The 13,405-nt window shown below is 34.6% G+C and overlaps 1 long non-coding RNA gene across 1 annotated transcript; it reads right to left on the bottom strand.

Annotated features, from left to right (window-relative positions):
• Window positions 1-11,472: 11,472 nt before the first annotated feature.
• Window positions 11,473-12,537, bottom strand: LOC126751202 (uncharacterized). The gene is made up of 3 exons (XR_007665859.1): window positions 12,289-12,537; window positions 11,999-12,180; window positions 11,473-11,864 (listed from the first exon to the last, which is right to left on the bottom strand). It is a non-coding gene; the product is annotated as an uncharacterized LOC126751202 (long non-coding RNA).
• Between the last annotated feature and the right edge of the window lie 868 nt (window positions 12,538-13,405).

Raw genomic sequence — 13,405 nt, 5'->3', positions numbered from 1 at the left:
TATAGGGTTATGTATATATAACTGATCAGTGAATTTCAATATATCGTGGTGGAAAAACGAGATGGATGACGAGTTCGTAGATGGGCGTAACCCGCCTAGTATCGCTTAACTCCATTTAGTGAAAACTTATCAATTTCAACTAGGCCGAAACTTAAGATACAGAACAATAATTTGGTACAAAGATTCTTAAGGGTAGCTTCGAAATTTTTAAAAAGTGGACATGGCCTCGCCCGTAATAGGTTTAATGTACATATCTCCCACACCATTCAAGCTACACCTCTGAAATATTGTACAGGACCCCTCTTGCAATTTTTTTGGAATCCATTTTCGATTTTAAAATCAAGGTGTGCCAACACCTGAAGGTATTTCCCCTGTTTTGTTCCTTGAAAGTTGCAATAGTATGAAATATTCGATCACACCCAATATAAGCCCTTCCTTATTTGTACGAATTTAAACCTTTTACATCGCAGGAGCAAATAGGCGTGTCCATGTCTTTCTTTTGGATCCTCTATATAAAAGGAATGTCAAAGGGTAAAAAGCTACGTGTACCTTTTCTCCATTGCCTTATAGCAGGAACAGCCAAAAAGCTACTCCCTTCCTTCCTTAGCGAGCAAAATGTGTCAAAAGTTGAGCCCGTGGTAAAAACGCAGAAATCCGCCATCTTTTTTTTGTTTTCATTTGAACAATGTTGCCATTGCTCAATACGCATATCTAGTTTTGAGCACATCTATGTTTTCAATCACAATTTTTTATAATATAAAATATCAAAACTGAAAACAAACTATTAAAAATAGTTAATATATTTATAAATAATAGCATTCGACTCTGATTTTGAGTTATTTTAAGAAAATTTCAAACATATTGAAGACAACACCTGTGTTGTGAGAGCAATCAGCTGACACGTTTCTACGGTAAAAATCCAAATGCCGTGGATTCCTACGGCAAAGAGGAGGGGAGTAGCGTTTTTCTCTGTTCACTTACATTGCGCTCCCATAAGATAGGTTGTATCAGCTGACACGGGCCACGGGTCTACGTTTTTGGCTGTTTGTGCTCTTAGTAGTTTGACACACTGAAAGCACATTTTGGGTGGCTCTCAACATTTTTCCTGATTATCAAGCTTTAAACCGAATAATAATGGTGAGATGTACATATGTATGTATACCAATACCTGGTATATTTAATAATATTATGGTTCAAGATAAAATTAGCTCAGATATATCCATATAAACTGAATGTTCAGCTCAAATATATTTCTCCTAGATTACTTTTCTTTTTGCACGCAGTCCTAATTGAACTTGTGGGTAGGTTTATAACTGATTTATACGTATACATTCTGTGTTTTATTACAGTTACTAAGCAACAGTTTTATATTTAATTCAAAACAAGAATTAATACTCCATACTATATTGAAGGTTATTATTTTCAGAGAAAATTGTCGAGCATAACTATGCAGAAGGCTTTCTGGGTTTGTGTCCCTCGATTTTTAAATAATCAATAATTTAGGCGAGTTTCTAATTAGTCTAAGATCATTAATAAATTGGATTTTTTAGCCTGAAATCTCATTTATCGACGTAACCTCTTCTATCAAAATCAGATATATATCAATATCCAAACTAATCATGCATAGCGTCGTTTTGTAGGTTATGTCAAGACCTTTCAAAGATGTAAAGTATGCCAGATACGAGCTCTGCAGCGCTTTATACATAGCCGCGAAATTCAAAAGACAAAAAGGCGGAAAGGAGATATTTTCCAACCTAATATTTCGACGAATGGGTTTAAATACATAGTCTTATTAGTTTTTGCTATATAAACCGAATAAATATATCGGAAGTATTGAGCGAAAGTATAGCCGATTTCCGGTTTGTTAAAAATAACTGGTTAAATGAGCTAACTCTGAGTTCATATACACACGCCAATCATTGATTATATATTTCTCGAAGTTATTACACAACATAGTTATTTCTTATAATTATATTCGAAATTAAACTACATTTTTAATTTAACTCACACGTACATTTTAATTTTAAACTATGGTGCGAGTTCGTTAAGTTAGCTACCCTAGATAGTTACCATTAATGTTTGCATAAAGTGGTTTATGCTCCCCAAGTTGAGTCTCGACTTGTTCAAAATGGAATTGGACTACATCTTCACCAACTTCTTATGGATTACAATTTTAAACAGCCTGACGAAGTCTATCGATAGCAATCTGAGCCATTAATCAACCTCTCTTTGTTAACAATGGTAAACCAGAAAGACTTTGATTACACCCAATTGACATACGAGCTCATATGTTTTGGATATGTGCAACCGTTTTTATGTGGAGTAGTTTTATTTATTACCCCCAATAAAGTCTGTAATTTGTTTGTATATTCAATACCATACTTACTTCACTTCACTTCCAACAATTTGCGAAGTCTTCCACTTACAAGTATATAACCATAAAGAATTACTGAAAAATGTTATAAGCAAAAAATTAGTTTGGCATTTATGTCACGGTTGAAATGAGCATAACACATTTACCTACGCACAAAACATTCAAACACTTTCGCAAATACTGAGCTGACGCATATACGAGTATATAATATTTTACTAGTAGCGAAGGTGGTGAAGTTTAAATGAACAAAGTAAGCAACGCAGTATACGCGAGAAATCATATTGGACACGAAACTGACATTCACTAAGAGAAGTATTCAACGATGCGGTTCATTCAGTGGAAATAGTGCAAACCAGATGTTTTACAAATGCGGGAATGAAATGCCACAAGTTTATAAGTGCTGATATGCATGCAGAAGTTCATATGTAAAATTCTCAATGACATCGAGTTAAATCTGATAATGTAAAATTATTTGCAGCAAAAGTGTGTTTCCAATAGTTTCACCGCTGCCATTGTTAGCGAAAAGAGCAGGATGTGGCAGGAAATAAAAAACTAACGCATCAGCAATATGTCGCTGTTTGTATATGAAATTAAACAACAACGGTCGTGTTTACGTATTGAAAAAAATTCAATGTATTTTAACAAATATGTAGTTTGAAGGGACCTTTAAATGCTGTTCATAACTACGTTATATTGTTCATTGACTCTAATGACTCCAGAGTTCACATGAAATTTTAGTTCCCATCATATTTTGTAGCGTTAGAATGTGGCGCATAACCTAAAACTAAACTTTGTACATATGTTTGTCAATTTACTTTATCGCTAATTTAAATAGTAAACAAATATATGTATATGGTAAGAACTAAACACATACATGTATCAACAGCAACATTGCGATTTATTATACCATATATCACCTACTAAAGTTGGTTTTGACTTCATGCTCTCCATTCTCCCTTTCTTGCTGCAGAGGAAGAGGTAATGAAAACAAGCCATAACTGCCTGCATCCTAATTAATCAATGGGGAAAGAAGAAAGTCTTAAATATATATACATATACATATGCTAAATGACTGAAAAGTGAAAATCAAAGGCGGGATCAACTAATATTTCTATTAGGGGTGTGCGAATATTCGAAATTTCGAATTATTCGACGCGAATCGAACCGAATTATTCGATCCGAGATTCGACCCGAATATTCGCATTATTCGAATAGTTCGAATAATTTGGATACGTCGAATAGTTCGGATACGTCGAATAATTCGAATAATTTTAATATTTGACTATTTGCATGATTTTTTAATTAGCGCCAGTAGTATCTGAATCTCGTTCATGCATCTGACGTACATCTGTCATTCTCGTTTCAAATATTCAAAAAATCAAATATTGGTTATTTTTCTTTAATTGAATAATTGTCTTCCCATAATTCTGAAGAGGAAAGTATGATTGTGGAAGTAGAACCTGAAGTTGGTGTGGGAGATGATAATGAGGTTGTGTCCTTTAACCTTTCCTTTGTTATCTCTGATGGCTCGACGTTATTTGCCAATCCCATCTACGTCTGTTGAGAGTGAGCGGCTCTTTTCGACTGCTGGAGACATTGTGACTGAAAAACGAAATTCATTATCACCTGATAATGTTGCTCGGTTGTTATTTTTGAATAAAAATTTAATTCGTTATGTTTAATTGAATATTTTGATATAGAAATTTTAAATAGTGGAACGTTGTTCCATCAAATTTGAATTAAATAATAATTTTATTTTCCTTAATTTTGTACTATTACTATAATAGAATAATCTATTTAAGATTTTACTTCTTCGAATTATTCGAACAGTTCGAACTATTCGAATAATGCGAATAATTCGAGCAATTCGATATTTGACTCGAATATCGAATCGAATCTAAGGATTCAAATCGAACCGGATTTGCACACCCCTAATTTCTGTATATACTGGTTCCAAGATCCAGAATAAATAGACAAATACAGCTGTTGACAGCTCCCTTTTTTGTAGGGGGCTGTTGAGTATAATGATAAAATTTTTTCTTATACCGTTATTTATATTCCTAAAAGTCTTGTATTGTTTCACTGTTTTGTAATTGTGAAGTTAAAGTTCTTTTAATTTTTTCCAAATAGTAAATGAGTTACGATATATGTAGAAGGTGAATTAAGTGCAACAGCTAATTAGGAACAGTTGTTTAAAGAATTAAAATTCCTCAAGGTGTTAATTTTTATTAATGATATTACTGATTGATGATTGATAACTAAAAAGTAAACATTTGTCAATTATTCTGTTACATCACTTGAATTTATATCTCTTAAGCTCAATTTTAGGTTTTATTACTAGTGGGAACGATTTTCCTTTAAAATTACATGGAAGATTAGACTGTAGAATAAACTGTCACATCCCGCACTTATCTTTTTAGCCGGCGAAGTTCAAGATTTGTAAGAAATCGTCCAATTTACTTCCACTTAAGTGACTTTCTGTTTTGTTGACTTCATTTCATTTAGATACTTTAGATGTTTTAGGAAGGGATTCCCCTCGCAAATTGCAATTTTTTAGTAGCTGAAACGTGTTAAAAGTTTTTGCATTTGTAACAATTACTTATTTGCAGGTAAGATGCTATAAACAACGGTTTAGCATCTCCGTATTTTTACCAATTTTAAGAGGTAATTGAGTGGAGGGTTAGTGGTACAAATGAAGAAGAAAAGAAAAACTAAGTTGTTGAAGCAGTACAAAACAATTTTGTTTTGAATTGTGCGCTGTGAGAATTATAAGCAACTTGTTCAAAATAAACCCAAAATGAAAGAATGAAGTATTTGTATATACTTAATATGATTATCCTACTAAAATTGTTAAGCAAATTTAAAGTTAAAGAAATACAAATTAGAAGGGTTGCCGGTTGCTTTATTATAATAGGTAGTCAAAAAAGTCTTGCGGTATTTTCGCTAGTTGGCGCTGAAAGCGCGTAGTTCTAGTTTTATTCGTGGCATCGGGTCATGCTATACCTTTTTGGAAAGCTCATTTCACGTGCTAACACGTGTTTGATTGATTGTCGTTTCGTTTAAGTCGTTTGTGAGTTATAGCGTCGCAAACATTGAGCAAAATAAAGAGAAATGGTTTCAACGTCGAAGATGCGCCACGCTCCGGAAGGCCTGTCGCCGAAAATTGCGATATAATCGCTGAATTGGTCGAAAGAGACCGGCATAGTAGCAGCCGTAGCATCGGTCAAGAGCTGGGCATGAGTCATCAAAAATTCATTTCAGTTTTAATAAAAAGAAAAGGAAAAGGATTCTGTCTGAATTTCTATTGCACATCTCAAGTCAACTAGAGGTACTGGGTTCCACATATGGTCTTGAACAGTTTTGCTTGGATTTAAACATTTTTTGTCATATGGTGGCATATAGTACTAATGACATTTTTCCTGTAGAGTTTAATCCCACTATACATATTAATTGCTTCTTGATTTGATTGCTGGAAAGTAAAAGAATCAAGTGGAATTTAAAATTGTGCTATATGGGAAGTAGGCATAGTTATTGTCCGATTTCACTAATTTTCACAGCATGATATAGGAATATGAAAAGAATGTCACGTTCCAATTTTTTTCGAAATCGGTTGGTCGGGTCTCGAGATGCCGCGCCCATTGTCCAATATTTACCCCAGCCCTTATAAAATCTTACCATACTATCCCCGTGAAAATTTATACGTTTCTGGCGCATTTAGTTATTAACTTATTTTGCTTTTAGTAGTTTTGAATACTACCGTTATATGGGCAGTGAGCGGGGTTTTCATCTGATTTCATCCATTTTTACACTATCGGTAGTAGTTCTTGCAATATTCGTGCTGGTCGAAATTGGTTATGGTAGCTGTAGTGGTTTGGTTTAGGATATATGCACATTAAACATATTAGGGGGTGGGACCACGCCCACTTTTAAACATTTTTTATCCACGTGCCCCTTGATACTGCGATCCCCTGTGCCAAATAAGAGTTTTATATCTCAACTTAGTCCTTAGTTTTGGCACTTTATAGGTTTTCGGTTAAAGGCGCTTTATGGACGTGGCAATGGTCCGATTACGCCCATCTACGAACTCGAAACTTATTTTGTACTAAGAAATCTGTGCACTAAGTTTCATCAAAATATCGCAATTTTTACTCAAGTTACAGATTGCACGAACGGACGGACAGTCAACTGGATTTCAAATTTTCTCGCCATCCTGATCAATTATATATACATATGTATATAATCTTATATATATCTCGATTAGTTTTAGGTGATACGTACAACCGTTAAATGAACAAAACTATAATACTCTGTAACAACTGGTTGCAAGAGTTTAAAAAGGAAATTGTGAAACTGCCGATATCCCTGCTGTATTTGCATTGCAGTAAAATACGAAGTCTTCTCCGATATGCTTTTTGGAGCACATGATCTAACCTACATAATTCTTCATTAATGAACTGTTGGATGAATATGGTAAAAGAGAAATAGAGCACTTGGCGGAGCCGGACAGGTCTACAAAAATGACCGCTGAGTATTTGAAAGAGACACACAAAAACATGAATTGACTGGGAAATGTCCAACTGAGGTGTAAGTTAAAAGGAAGTCTCATGGTGGACAAATGAGAAATATGTTATTGTTTGTGAAAGAAGACTCGAATGAAAAAGTGATTGAAAATTTTCGACTAACTTCTAAACTAACATTAGGCTTGCAAATATTATAAATACACATACTTACTTAAACAAGTGTGTCAAAGTGATGAATCCCTGACTGCGCTGTCACTTATCTCGCTGCAACAGTCACCTTACGGGGGCTCTGGGCTGGTCTGTGCGCAACAGCGGATTCAGCCTAATTTCAATGAGTAAACGAGCGGTGAGCATGGGCATTTGCCCATGGGGCGGAATAAAATCAGGGATCCAACATTCTTAAGTACATTCCATCAGCTTCGACACGTAATACTGTTAAATTCTGCTAAATTTCTGGCTGTCCATAAATTTCACTACCGCAAACAGAATACAGATGATGGATTGAAACAAGCTGCTGCGCCTAACTACCCAAAAAGTAATCTGCACGCCAATTTGCAGAATATGATTTTATGGATACGATTATTTCTCATATGGCAATAATTTTCCCTTTTCAAATCTAGTTCACCCGAGTCTTCCTCCTTTATATTTGGTCAAAAAGCTCTGGAGATATCTAGCCACCCCTTAGTCGAGCTTATTACATCTAAACCTCACAAATTTCAAGCGTTCAAAACAATTTATCTTCAGGCGCTCTTGCATATCCGCCTAAAATCTCTATAAATTTTTTCTTAGAATTAGAAGTTCTGTGGTGATAATAATATATTAAAACAAAGCACTGACCACAACATGCTATTGCCAAAGCCAAAACCTAACTTTTTACCTTTACGCACTTAGTTCGGGAAAAGCAGTTTTTATGCAAATTTTTTCCTTAATATGTCACCTCGTGTCATTAAGTAAAGAAAACAAGAGAAAACGTTAACTCTTGTATACCCTTCACAAGTGCATTTCTTTTAGTAACTATGTGTCCAGTTTATATGGAAGCTATATGCTATAGTAATGCAAACGTTTTTCATACCAGCACTAGATTCCGATCGTTCAGTTTGTATAGCAGCTATATGCTATAGTAAGCCGATCTGAACAGTTTCTTTGTATATTACATTATTATCTTAGGAAATAACGTGTGCAAACTTTTGTGCAGATACATTGTCAAATGTGAAAGTTTCCCATACAAGAATTCCGATCGTTCAGTTTGTTATAGTGGTTCGATATCGGCAGTTCCGACAAATGAGCAGTTTCTTGAAGAGAAAGTGACGTTTGCAAAACTTCAAAACGATATCTTAAAAACTGAGGTACTAGTTCGTATATATACAGACGGACGGATGGACATACAGACAGACACACATGGCTAAATCCACTCAGCACAACATACTGATCATTTATATATATACTTTATAGGGTCTCCGACGCTTCCTTCTGGGTGTTACAAACTTCGTGACAAACTTAATATACCCTGTTCAGGGTACTATGAGTGCTGAGTTGCTAAACAAGAAAATCATATTGCCACTTTAAATGGCTAATGAAATGATAAAGTATTTAAAAAACATTCCACGACAAAAAAAGATTTTATTCACAAATATCAGTCTATATAGCGATAGACAATGTGGGAGATTATAACAAGTATTGAATAATCATCAGCTGCATATAATAAAACAATGTCTTTTCTGTAATTGCAACATGTTTCCCAATATGGTGCCTACACTTTGGAAAACGCACTGTGTATACATATGGTTTGCATATACGTAAATAATGTGATGAAGTAATTGTACGATGCTGTGTGAAATATATGTATGTAATCCTTCAATCACTTTGGCCTTTCCAGCTAAAGCATCGCCTGTGCGGATGCTACGGATGGAATAATAATTTCGTGGACTAAAATGAGCGCATAGACCAATGGAGTAGTCCCTTTGCATGCAATGTATTCTATTCGCTTTCAAATTCTTCAAATGGAGTTCTCAATAATATCAAAACCTTGGCTATTTATATTGTGTGTGTGAGATGGTGATGATCATTAAGGGATAAAATTACTAAGTAGATAAATTGTAACCTTCAGCCTTTTCTTTTTGTCTCTCTTCATATGATACACCAAATACAAAATTAACGCCTAACCAATCAATGGAAACTAAGGCAGATACACGCCCTGTCCTTTCCTTATCGATTGATAAAACAGTTTACTTAGGGTAAAGCAAGTTATCGTCGCTTTTATTTCCGTATCGAATTCGATTTCGATCACCATGTCTTATGAAAGCATCTACAAAAACATTACTAACTTTTGTGGATAACTAGTTGAGTATTCGAAGGATTTGGCGACTTCCTATGCTTACCATTCCAATTTAATCAGTTGAGGTCGATGAACTGACGTACTGACTGAGTAATTTAGTTGTTAGTTAGTTATTAGTCTTTGTGGAATACAGCCAAATCAAAAAGTACACCAAACTCAAATTTAAGTGCTCTCTGCTCAATGAACAGGAAATCTGACCTTATAGTTCGCACTAATCACCTTGGCATCGTATAGCATAAATGGGTCAACTAAAAAATTTAAATATATTCTCCTAACGGTGTAATTTTTGAAGCGTTTTTAAATACCTTTCCGTTGGTAACTCGAAGAATTAAAAAGACTTTTGACTCTCTATATTTGCACTTACGTAGGTTAGGGTAAGGTTAAGGTAGGAAGTAGGTTAATTTTGCATAGTTGACATTGCTTCGTGAGATATGACATTTTTAGCGATGGAAATTTGTTTCCTGTGCTAACGAAACACTACTTTTAAGAGAAATAAATAAATGCAATTGATACAAAAAAAGACTTGATAAAAGTTGTCGAAGCAATTCCCCCTTTTCATGCCCGAATTAAAAAGTGGTTTTGTTTGAATAAGTGACCGTCATCAAAATAATGGGCAGTATGTACGTGAGAATCATAAGAACGTCATCATAACTGCAAAGGAATGTAAAAGGAAACAAAAGAATAAGAGAATTTAGTACATTATTTACCAAATTTATGGCAACCCTTAGATTTGTATTTGGGTAATTTCGTATTTATCATAAGCGTCAGGCTTATTGCTTTGGGATTTGCGATTTTGGCGAAATGTAAAGTTAAGTGAAGAGCTAATGCAAATAATAATTGGTTGGGTATTTGAAAAATGGATGTCTATTTATATTTGAACTGAGCATTAATTTGTTACAAAGATACAATGATAAAATGACATTTGGTATTACTTTTATTGAATACAGTTAAGTTTTATGACAAAGACCAAATTAGAAGTCTGAGATAACATAGTATATAAGTCTGATTCTATTAAAGCAATTGAGAGGGTGTTATGTTATGCATTTTAAAATCCCGGAGTAAGTTCTTTCAAGACATCAGCTTAGGCATGACAGATTAGAAGAATTTGTAATATCTCTTTATTAGAGAAAAAATATTTTTGCAAAGATTTTCTTGCTTTTTGATCGCGAAAATGTAAGCGGCTAATAAATTTTCCATAAAATTCCTTTTTGAAATCCACACTATCACAAATTAATATTTTCACTATGCACTAGATTTTAAACCTCACTAAATATGTACGGATTGTTAACAGTTATCAAAAGGGGTTCTAATTATTCATTCGATTGTCTAATATATCGCCATAAGAATTGGTAACGTCTCTCCCAGTCTTTACTGAGACTGTTTTAATTTGGTGTCAAATAAAATAATTACAGATTTATTAATTTTCAATAAGAGAACTCGTATAAACTGAATTTCTTAAAATAAAAGGCGGTCCAAATACTCAGTCTTCAAACGAAAAATTAAATTTGTGGAAAAATGGTGAGATATATCTCAACTCGACATTTTTGTCCCAGCTATCTTCGTTAACCCAACTGAAAATAAAATTTTCTGGAGAGCTTGGAAAATATAACTCCGAGAGCATATATCCGATAAGGAGGTTCTCAAAACGTAACTCAAGTTTCGGCATAGGGAAGTCGAATGTGATTGTTTTGCTCTGCCATAGGTGATTTGTGTAGTCCAGACATTAGAATTCATAGAAAATTCCTCGGATGTAAGTTGATGCCCTTTTGTTTCGATTGTTCCTTATTCTTTGGTGTGTACCTGTGGATCCATGTTTCGTTTCCTTTAAACACACTACCTCTGAAAGAGAATAGTACCATAAAACAGTATTTAATCACTCAAAAATACGAATTATTCTGCTGACGAGTATACCTTTTTTCCCATTTTTCTAAAATCCCTGGACCCACTGGCTTGCATAGCAGGCTTTGGCTTTTCTACCAAATCAAAACTTGAAATATAATTCGTCGCCTAAAAAGACAGTGAATTTCTTTTGCACTAATGACGCTTTCGGAAACGAGTCTAAGTACGTATTAAACCATCCTCGTATATAAATAAATGTAAGTGAATAAGTTTGTAACCAATATAGCTTTATTTCCGTTTCTATTAAATGGTTATCCCGCACAATAAAATAAAAATCTCCGTTTCGCTAAAGTTTATAATTTATATGTTTATTTAGCACGAAAATACTTTACGTTTTACAAAATATTATTTACTTATAATTAAGGGTTTTAGTTATTTAAGTAATCGACTTAAATGGTAGAACAAGATAGCGCGCCAGATCGCTGTTGTCGAAAATGCACACTATCGGGGACGGGACGGGTGTTGTTGACCGAAAATTGAGTTGAGTGCCAACGTAAACACGGATACTTGTACCGATGTATAAAATATCGAATTGATGATGTGCGCAGTGTGTCGAACGAAAATGTTGATGGGCGAATAGTATGAGACGAAGTGAGTCTGCTTTCCCGATGCCCATCCTTTTTGTTGAGTGGGTTGGCGTACAGATGTGTTGAGTTGTGCAGTAGTGCCATCAGCTGTGGTGAATTACACTGTAGCATTAGGATGCGCCAGTTTTACCGGGTAGAGGGGGTGGATGCTTAACTCATTTAAACAGTAAGTAATTTAAACAAAAAGTATGTATATACAATGTGAAATTTGCTTTTATTTTAGTAATAGGAACACGTGTTCAAACATTTACGTCCATTCCTTTATAACGCAACACATACTTACACATATTCCTGTTGCGAGTAATTCGTCGGAACTTCAGGCCAATCGGTGTAGGTACCATCCTTTAATTCTACTTCTCCGGTTGTAAAGAAGAGCAACATGGGGCATAAAGTCATATTTGAGGTAGTCCAAATGAGCGCGACATTGCCAAAATCGCACCTCTAACTCATGCGTGTTTACAACGGCTTCATAATGGAAACATATCCAAAAAGAGATAAAAGTTAGAGAACACAAGAGAGAGAGTCGTATCTAGTTAAAGTGAGGGCTTTTAGTGGCAAAATGTTCGCACATACATAGTGTATTGACCTTGCAGCTGTATATAGTATATATGTATGTACCCAATGGAGAGGTGAAAAATTTAATTTTGTTTGCATCAGACTTTGGCGTTATACTGCAGTACCCCGCTGTAGTTTACTAACTTGCCTTTCAATGGATATCGCCGTTAATGCGAACTGCGACACGCTTATGATTAGAGTTGCTATAATTTGCGATTATTATGATTGAACATCACCTTGACAACCGCTATGTATGCTAAAGATTCACTGTAAAGAGAGTTTGAAAAAACTGAGGGTTATTGAGTTACTTGAAGTGCGTTAAAAAGGAAACCAATATTAGGAATTTTTGAGGAATTCATTAAAATGCGTAAGTAAATATTTTAGAATGTTTTGTGGTGTCTTTTAAGCAAATAATATTATGGAAATAGAAACGTGCATACTATATAATATACTGGTACACCTTCGATTACTTGCTAAAAACATATCACGTAAAGTTAAGACATTGTTGGATTTCGATCAACTTTCGACCGAAAAATGTATTGACTTTTTATGATTTTCATAAATTAGGCTTTGTCTGGCTTCTCGCTTCTATAAAATATACTCTTTAATTTGCTTAACCTAATTATAACCAGAACAGACTACATCATGTTTTCTACGAATTTTGTAAAGCGCAGAAAGAAAAATTGGAAACCCTATAAAATGTGTGTATAAATCACCATGCTGGAACATTTGTGGGAACTGCCGATATCAGACCACTATCGCATTTAACTGCCATGCAAACTAAACGCTCGGAATAAAGTTCTCGTCTCAAAAGCATTTTCGTTCGACGAGATATTTTAACGAAATTTGCCATTGAACGGTGTAAAGGTTTTCTCATTCAACGTGAAATTTGGTATAAATTTGGCATATTATTATTGAAATTAAGGTTGTCTGCATATCACAACACAAAAGTAATTTAAAGTTCAGACTTTTTCGCGGTTAGAGGGTAATAACTGTTGTCATAAAACCTCAGAGACCTATGTATATACCACTGTGAGCTAATGTTGCAGTTAAGAGTAGCAAAGCGTGTTTAATGTGTCGCTACGAAACCAAAAACAACCGCCATGTGTCCACATGTAACAAACAATTCTGAGAA

This window comes from Bactrocera neohumeralis, chromosome 2, assembly GCF_024586455.1.
Source record: "Bactrocera neohumeralis isolate Rockhampton chromosome 2, APGP_CSIRO_Bneo_wtdbg2-racon-allhic-juicebox.fasta_v2, whole genome shotgun sequence".
Lineage (NCBI taxonomy): Eukaryota > Metazoa > Arthropoda > Insecta > Diptera > Tephritidae > Bactrocera > Bactrocera neohumeralis.
The sequence above is the reverse complement of the archived record's forward strand: the minus strand, read 5'-3'. Positions and strand labels throughout refer to the sequence as shown.